Genomic DNA, 10,235 nt, shown 5'->3' with positions numbered 1-10,235 from the left:
GTAATTCCATACACTAACACTTTGCCACATGCTACGAGAAAGCAGCCCTTCTAAGTCTTCTTTATTCATTTTCTACCAGTCGTACTTCAGTTATGGTAACCGTGTATGCTACTTACTATGCCAGTTGCCTGTCGAATCCATTTGTTTCTTATTTTATTTTATGATCTTTAGAACCTGTTTCTCATCTATCTACTTCAGTACCTTTCTATTCCTATTTTATTCTACTTTCCATGTAGCCTCATCCAACACTAAACCGCACATTTTTCACGTCCGCATTTTTCTCTTTCCATTCGTCCATTCTAGGATCCATACAAGGTTAGACAGCACAGGAAATGCTTCACTCTATTCATGACTTATACGTCCGAAAAAGTTGTTGTATGTTATGATATATATATTCTTATATACTTTAAAAATTATCGTATAGATTCATCAGTGTAGCTATTATTAGAGCCCTGCGCGGATATACAAAATAATATCCGCATCCCCAAAATGGCTATCTGCGGATAATTTAAATATTTATCTACAGTATATTACACCCACGGTATTGAAACGGATAGATCTGTTAACATAATACAACAGGCCTGACACCTGGCACCAGAACCCCTACAGTCGCAGGTTTATGAGGGATTTTCTCTTGCGACAACTACCGACGTATTGACCTTTGTTACTTCCTTCCATTAATTGCGGGCAGGAGCAAGTAGGGCTTAGGTCAGATTTATGGCTTTATGGTTTGAAGGCTCTTTATATATCACTATTCTCCCATAGCAATGTCAGGGGTCGCCTAACCACAAGCAAAATAAGAGTATAAAAACAAACAAACAAACCCCATGGCACTACAGCCCTTGAAGGGCCTTGGCCAACCAAGCGACCGCTGCTCAGTCCGAAGGCCTTCAGATTACGAGGTGTCGTGTGGTCAGCACGACGAATCCTCTCTGCCGATATTCTTGGCTGTCTAGACCGGGGCCGCTACCTCACCGTCAGATAGCTCCTCAATTCTAATCACGTAGGCTGAGTGGACCTCGAACCAGACCTCAGATTCAGGTAAGAATCTCTGACCTGGCCGGGAATCGAACCCGGGGCCTCTGGGTAAGAGGCAGGCACGCTACCCGTACACCACGGGGCCGGCAAAATAAGAGTATACCTGAGTGAAAATCAATAAACATCATTGTTTAGAAATTATCAGCAAAATTATCTGCACAGCCAAGACACTAACTTCGCGGATATCCGCATCCGTGCAGGGCTCTAGCTATTATGTAGATCTAATTGGTGTCCTGTGCACCGACAGTAGTGAGAAGTTTGATGGATGTAACTGTTGTAGTGTATTGTCCGGCTTCTTGCCTGAATAGTCAGTGTTGTGGCCTTTAGTTCAGAAGACCCTGGATTCGATTACCGGCTAGGGTATGGATTTTGACCTCATCTGGGTAATTCCGCCAACTTGGGAGCTAGGTGACTGTGTTCGTCTCAAATACACATCTTCATTTACATACAACGGATCTCAGTACTAACCACCAAAGAAACACACATAGGTGGATATAACCCCCCACATAGGTTTGGTATCAGAAAATGCATCTGGTCTGAAAACAGAGCTTAATCCATTCATTATGCCGACCCAGTATAGCTGGGAAAAGTACAGGAAGAACTGCTGTAGCGTACTGTAGTGTGTTCGACATGTGCGCCTGGAGTCCTGGCTACCCACATGGCAGGGGAGTTGTGCTGATCGTGAGATCATAAAAGAGATCGTTCATGGAACATTATAGTATTCTTCTACGATTACCATCTAAGATTTTCACCGTAGGGAAGCTATATCGATATGTCAGAGGGACTGTTTTGAATACATCATGCAGTCTGTGGGTGGTCGCCCGAGTTTTTGGCTCGCTGTCCGTTATGAGAGTCCGGTGCCAAACGGTAGCAATCGCAATTCTTGTACAGGTTATTGATTATCACGTCACCTTGGAGAGCGGCCACTGCATGCTGCGCTGCATCGAGATGGGGGCTTCTCCAACTAGATGGCGTGACTCGGGAGTTTAAAGACTCGGCATTCTCAGAGGAATCTCTTTCTTCGGTAGTTCTCAACTTTCAAGCCTACTCGTCACGCTTAACACACTGTGTATAACTCGCTACCAAGCCCGGAGTGCTTACGGATCTCAATTTGTTCGAAGTTTGCAAATTTTTTAGTTTTTTCGGCAACCCTCCAGGCATTTCTGCAAGTCTGGCTATGCATCATCATCATCATCATCATCATCATCATCATCATCATCATCCATCACCACCACACTATTAGTAACAACACTGAGCTGAGTAGTTTCGGCTAACAGTAGCATTTGTTGGACAAACCTCTCTTTCTCTCCGTACACAGATACAGGCCTCTTATGAATATTGACTGGTTCTGTTTGTTCGCACACAGAAATCGGATCACTTAACGGACCTCTTGCCGTAACCACACATTCAGTAAATTCGTCATTCACGGTGGCAAGATTCTTCTTTACCGACTCATACATCGATGCGCAGTCTGTCAATGTGATTGTAAATTATCGACTCCATTCCTTGGTTTCTGACTAATAATACAAGGAATCCTACTCTCATATATCTATGGCTTCTTTTTCATTTACATTTTGGTCTCCTACCTTTTATACCTTTTATTTTAAGCAGTACCTTAATTAAGGCCACGGCCACTTCCTTTCCACTCCTATCCATTTCCTATACCATAAGACACGTCTGTGTCGGTGTGACGTAAGGCCAATTCAAAAAATGTATTGTAAGCTGGCCAGTGTAATTCAAAGAGCCTCCGTGGCTCATGTGGCTGTGCGCCGGCCTCTCACCACTGGGTTCCATGCTTTAAATCCTGATCAATCCATGTGAGATTTATGCTGGGCAAAGCGGAGGCGGAACAGGTTTTTCTCCGGGTACTCCGGTTTTCCCTGTCAACTTTCATTCCAGCAACACACTCCAATATCATATCATTTCATTTCATCTGTCAGCCCTTATATTATTGCTCCAAAGGACTGCTACAAGCTTCGGCAGCTGGCACAGTTGCCATCCTCGCCGCTAGATTGGGGCTTCGTTCATTCAACTCCAGACCCGGACAATGATTGGAAAAAGGCTTAGGATTTTCATTATCATTGTAATTTGACCTAGGACTGTTTTGGATGTAAAGTAAATATATAAAATACTCTCCGATACTTCTACGGAGGGAACGTCAAATGTACTGCGCTTGTTCCTCGGTCATACAACCTCCCTCTCATTAAGAACTGGTTGACATATCCTGGAAAGTTAACTTCTTCTCGAAAGTGAACGAACATTTTTATTCATGTACTCGAGTATAGCAATGTGGTTTACATTACAGCACGGTTTGCTATAATAATGTCATTATGCTAACAAATTTAAATAGCAGGTTCCTTGTTCGTAATAAATTACATATTTATGCTTATTAATTCAGGTTCTAGACGCTAATTTGTCTAAGTGCTACATTAAAGTTGTCACTGATGAAAAAAACGACCATGTTCATTAAAAATTTGAAGTAGAGGGAAAGGGGCAGGTAGTGTTCGGTAATTACGTTGGAGACAAGTTCTTTAATGTAAGTATACTGCCATATTAGGTCCTTCAGTCGATGCAACGATAAACACGGAGATTCATATAAAAATTGCTTATGGAGAAAGTTAGGAACTACGAAGTTTTCTACGATACATGTTTTAGAACACGTAATGTTATCAGTACCTTGTACACTGACGTGGCAAGTAAAATCAGGCCACGGTGCGTACATTCGAACCTTAGTATAACAAAATCATGTGTTCGCATTCTGGTTTATTGCCTTGGAAACTAAGGTCCGATTCGGATAGTTGAGGTACTTTTTCATTGGAAATACGTAGAACATGAGAAGCGATGACTTCAGTGGTACTCAGTTCAATACGCGGGATACAAGGGGGCTTTTAAAAATGCGACTATTTTGAGGTACTCTCTATAATATGGTTAGGGATTAGTAACTCCAAAACCGTTGGCCGTGCGAATAGGGGCGCGCAGCTGTGTGTTTGTATTCGAGAGATAGTGGGTTGAAACTCCACTGTCTTTTTCCATTTTCACACCAGGAAAATGCTGGGGCTGTACCTTAATTAGGGCCACGGCCACTTCCTTCCCACTCCTAGACCTTTCCTAACCCATCCTCGCCATAAGAACTATTTTTGACGGTGCGAAGCAATGGAAAATTGTAAAACGGAAAAAAGTAACTGCGAAACCAAAGTTCATACGAAGGTGGTTAAGATGTCTAAAGATAGACAATTTGTCGTCTTATATTCACATAACCAAATGGTTCAAGTTCGAAACGAAAAACGAGGAAACTGAGGAGCACAGAGCTGAACTAAGATTTTTTCAGAAATCAGTGATTTCACCATCTAAATATCAATTATAACCCCTCAAGTGGGATAGCGTTAGGCCCTTTCTAATCTCCCCACAGGCCTTAGAGAAAGTTATGCTGGGATCGAAAATGTGAAAACTTGCTTTTTCTTCATAAGGACTTCTGGATTAAAATTATAATGAATAATACGCCCGATATAAGGGCACCATTCCGTTACACATACGGGAATTGGGGCAGAATTTACTTGGCGTATGAAAATTCGAATATTACCAAATACTTCGAAACTTTGGTGTGATTAGTATTACTGGAAAGAGAAATTTTAATAGGACTGAAATATGCCAGCATAACTCTTCTTAGAATGCAACATCACAAATTATAATCACAAGATATATCCGTTAGATATGCGCACACGTCAGATTGTATGGAATGATACGGAGTAGTACCGTTCGCGCATGCACAGGCTATAAAATTAATAGAGATGGTAGATTCTAGCATCTCAAAACGAAACCTTTAGCATTTAAGAACTGCTATGGAAAAAATTTCGACGTCTCTCAAAACAGCAAAGTAGTCAGTTTGATATAAAATAATAATAATAATAATAATAATAATAATAATAATAATAATAATAATAATAATAATAATAATAATAATAATAATAATAATAATAATCCTGATATCGCGTGATTTTTCAGATAAAACTTCCAACCTGGAATCGATTGGGGTTTGAAGCTAAGCCGTCTGGTTATAAGGTCGGCAGCGCAGCCTCTGTACTAATCACGCCATCTATTATTATTATTATTATTATTATTATTATTATTATTATTATTATTATTATTATTATTGCTTTATTTACTGCTATAACACGATTTAGCGCGCTTAACTTGGGATGCGTCTACAGAATGTCTGAAGTGTTCTCCTTTACAGTAGGTCTGTCCTTGTCTACGGTTGAATATTGTTCCCCAGTTTGGATGGATAGTCCTCGTGTTAATTTAATATACACCCAACTCATAATTTCATGAGACTAATGACTCTCCTAATCATATCGACACCCACACCTTTACTTCCAGACCTCAGCAATATCATGCAACTTCATTTATTCGAAAGAAAAAAAAATGTTGTGCAAGAACTTGGCAAACCCGGACGTTCCTATCCAGGAAGACATCGCTGATATTAGCAAAAAATGGCTAACGTCCAGACATCCGTCAGTCACTTATGAGCAAAGTTGAGCAGAGAGTCATTATAACTCAAATACCAACTGGAGAATGGAGCTGGACTACCAGCCCTCAGTTTTGGCCCTATTTACATAGAAATAGCCCTGCGCTTACCATAGATTATGACTGCTTTTACCGGATTCGAATCAATCATTGAATCTGTGCGACTGTGGTGCTGGCATACCAACTGTTCAGCACATTTTTTCCGTATGCAAGCCAAGGGCTTAATAAGGAAACTTGTTCAATATCCTGCTGGCAACTCCAGCTGCCCTAAAGCGCATCAGACAAAAATATGTTAACTGACTTGGTGTATTTCACCATATTTATCTTCCCGCCTAGTGGCCATGATCGTTAAGGCCTCAGGTATGTGGTTAGCCGGTTCGAGTCCCGTTGGTGGAAAGAATGTTAGCCGGTGGAGTAGGAGAGGTGACGGTATACAGTTTCTAAACAGTAGATTGCATGCCAAAAGCCTGGATTCAATTCCAAAACTCTCCGCAGTGTGCTCAAGGACAGAGGCATAAGATGCCTGCCGTTAACGGTAATTCGTCCGTAGGATGGAGACGTTAAGCCTTTAGTAGACACGCTGATGTTATTCGACAGGTGTAGTCCATGTGCCGATATCTGTTTTCAAACTCTCCCTACCTCATTGTCATATAGTCATCCCACATCCAGTTGCTCAGGTCACCCATGGGCGTCAAAGAGAAAGATCTGCACCAGGCAAGCTTGTGCTACAGTGAATTGAATTTTACAATATTTCAAGTGTTGATATTACATCTTATGTGGGTATTTAAGTGCTAGTTGCTTTACATCTTACCGACACAGATTGGTCTTATGGCGACGCTGAGATAGGAAAGGCTTAGGAGTTAAAAGGAAGTGGCCTTGGTGTGAAAAAGGGAAACCACAGAATACCATCTTCAGGGATGTCGACAGTGGGATTCGAACCCACTATCTCCCGGATGCAAGCTCACAGTCGCGTGCCCCTGACCACACGGCCAACTCTTATGAGTAAGCTACTTGCATGTATCTTTTGTAAATACACTAGAGAGACACAATGAGTATTCATTTATTGAAAATAATTTCTTTTCATAACAGCGACTGCACATATAGGTGGTATTACCAAATACATTATAGAGAGTACGTGCCACGTTGCGAGATACTGCAAGAGGTTGATTACCAGCGCACCTAGCGGCCCAACCTTGAAGACGGAGTGTAGTAGTGACACCGATCAGTTGATGTAGTGTGAAATTTTGTTCTTGGATTTGCGTTAAGAAGAAGATTTTTTGTGAAAATTTAATTTATCCGGGAACAAAACGTTTGTGGAATTACAATCAGGCAAGCATTGAACCATGTCTGGTAAGGTTTGTGCTGTTTTTGGTTGCAGTAACTTTGAACTTGCGAAGCTATCGAAACTTTCCTTCCGCTTTCCTCAAGACAAAACGGTGTAAGTAAATTCCAATATCGTAAAATATTAGCGTACACATTACATTAGGTTTGACATTTAGCTGCCAACAACTATTCTTATCTTAGATTAATTATATTAGTCGACAGTAGACAATGGCCACAATTTGCACTCATAGGTTAGATTATAGTATGTTGTTTTCTTTCGTTGTAGGTGTGATTAATGGGTTTCATATTTCAGAGTCTATTTTGGGCACCTAAAATAACATTTAAGTACCTGAAATCCGAGGACCAGTAATCACTACTGCATGTTACTGCGGTGGTTGGTAATGCAGTGCGTTGTCTGAATATGAAGAGAATAGTGTTGGAACAAACACACACACCCAGTCTCCGAGACAGAAGAATTAAATAGACGCGATTAAAATTCCCGATCCGGCCGGGATTCAAATCCGGGAGCCTCTGAACCGAAGGCCTCAACGCTGACCTTTCAACCAAGGATTAGGACAAAACAAAAATCATTAAAAAGTTTCATTGTTTCTATCAGTATTAACATGTCCGACTCGTTGGCCGCACTGAACTCCACGTAGCCGTCTGACGTACACACACTACCCTGAAACACTCGTCACTGACTCGCGATCGTTTCGTATACTAGCGATTGACGCACTCAAGACTGACTGCCTCCAGACTGAGTGTCACAAAGTTCACTCCTTACACAGACCAACAGGAATATTCACGTTGTTTCCACTTACAGATCATTCTTCATTGTTAATCAGCTTCCTGCTTTCTCTATAAGTTTCCTTATCGCGAGTCTCATCAATTCATTGGCGGTAAAGTGCGACTCATTGGTTGAATGGTCAGCGTACTGGCTTTCGGTTCAGAGGGTCCAGGAATCGATTCCCGGCTGGGTCGGGGATTTTAACCTTCATTGGTTAATTCCAGTGGCCCGGGGGCTGGGTGTTTGTGCTCTCCCCAACATCCCTGCAACTCGCACACCACACATAACACTATCCTCCATCACAATAACACGCAGTTACCTACACATGGCAGATGCCGCCCACACCCATCGGAGGGTCTGCTTTACAAGGACTGCACTCGGATAGAAATAGCCACACGAAATTTAAAAAAAAGTATTAACATTCAACTTTCGTAGTCGAACAAAGCAAAAACCATTATTATTTCCATTATTTCTATCAATTTTAACATGCAAATTTTGTACTTTCAAAGTTGCCGCCTGATTTACAAGTTCGGACCACCAGGTGCACCACTGTCAACATATCTCTTAGTTTAGTACAGGAAGATATGGAAGTATCCAGTATTGTCTATAGTTTACTTGGTATTACTTCAATACCAGTAGGCATCATGGGACAGTGCATGCTTCATGACCCATATAGTTTTGCTGTGATCATAGAATGACTTGCAGGCTTTCAGTCGTACAGTAGCATAGTACTTACGAGATTCAGAAGGTGAATATTGCTGAGGATCATGGGTTCATAAGTCATTCTAGAGCAGAGGTGCTCACGCTGGGCATTCCGTCCCGCGGGCGCCCAACTGTGTAAGTGGGTGAGCTGACAGGCGATGAGCGTTACGCTATACAACCACAGTGACGTTGTGGCTACGTCACAGGCCTCGAAGGATTGTCGAAGTTCTCCCACGCACTCTCGATCACTGCTGCGATACCCGAGTTTGAAATCAAGGCAGAAAATAATGAAAGAAAGCGGGCAGAAATCCACGCCATGTTCAATTTATGTTATAAGAAAAAAGTTAGTTGTTGTTCATTGCAGTTTATATATTTTGACCGGATACAATAAAAAGTTAGGCCTACGACCTCAAATATTTTTATAATGTACGTAATGAATTACAATTTGCACTATTCGTTTTTTGTGGTGCTTTACAAACAGTTTTAATATAATACGGAGTTAAGGTGGATAAGCTGTTGCTTGTGGTTGTTTGGGTTTAAATTATCTGATAAACTCACCAACCATCCAATCATGCTTACTGGGAATAACATCAGTGTGGTTATCTATTTGAAGACATACTATACATCTACCTGGTAGTTATATTTACGTTGTTGATGTTGTACTTTAATCTTGGATATTAAATATCTATGTCCTCACTCGTGATGAAACTACCTCTCACCATTTAGAGGCTAGCTAATATCACCGGACGCCTGCTAAATTTTAAATACTATTTTCGGAAATTCAGTGAACAAGGAAAGTCACATAACACTACAACACTGTGAAAAATAATTTTTGCATTGTGTATTATTATTATTATTATTATTATTATTATTATTATTATTATTATTATTATTATTATTTAATATCCAAATCAGGTTGGAACCCAATTTTACATAGCTTACTAAGGTTATAGTTAAAATTCATATTCAATTTTACAATGAAAATGAATGAATGTATCTAATCTGCGGAAAATGAAGTGGATGAAGTTAATAAAATATTTGTAACAGTATGGCCTCTTAAACAAATGATACAGGGGTTGTGATAATTCAATGTTGCAATAATTTAAATGAGAGTACAAGTCATGCCTTCTTCTTTCAAATGCAGCACATTCATACAATAGGTGGTCCACAGTTTGTGAGGATCTCCAGACACACATGAAGCCATCAGGACGATTGATTCCAAATCGATGAAATTAATAACCGAATTTGCCATGACCAGTCAAAAATTGAGTTATTTCAAAGCTTTATACCAACACGTTACTTTGGAGGCGGTTGAAAACCTCAGGAACGAATATTTCTCTTGTGACTTGGCCTCTAGTAGAATAAGTCAAAATGATGTTCCATTGATAGATTACTTGCTTCTTTATGATGTTTTTAGCGTACCTAGGTGTCGTTTTGTCATAAGTAATTTCCAAATTAGATGTAGCCGCTGCTTTTGCCAGAAGATCAGCTTTGTCGTTTCCAGATATTCCACAATGACCGTGAATCCAGTCAAAACAGATGTGCGGACTTTGTTGAACTGTGGTTCTAATAGCTACAGCTATTGGATTCATATTATATTTGTTATGTATCGCATTCAACGCAGCTTGCGAATCACTTAATAAGATTTCTTGTTGTTAGATTTCCACCATTCGATCGCAGATTTGATCGCCCACAATTCAGCCTGTAAAATAGAGCAAGTGGAAGAGAGTTTGTACTGGGATGAGAATACCTCAAAATCGTTTTCATGAACAACGAAGGCGCATCCAACTTTGTCCTGTTCATCTGTGCTTGGTATGCGAAATCCATATGTGTAAATAAAGCACTCATGGTTAATTGAAGA

Source organism: Anabrus simplex, chromosome 3, assembly GCF_040414725.1.
Source record: "Anabrus simplex isolate iqAnaSimp1 chromosome 3, ASM4041472v1, whole genome shotgun sequence".
NCBI lineage: Eukaryota > Metazoa > Arthropoda > Insecta > Orthoptera > Tettigoniidae > Anabrus > Anabrus simplex.
Note: the sequence above shows the minus strand (reverse complement) of the source record.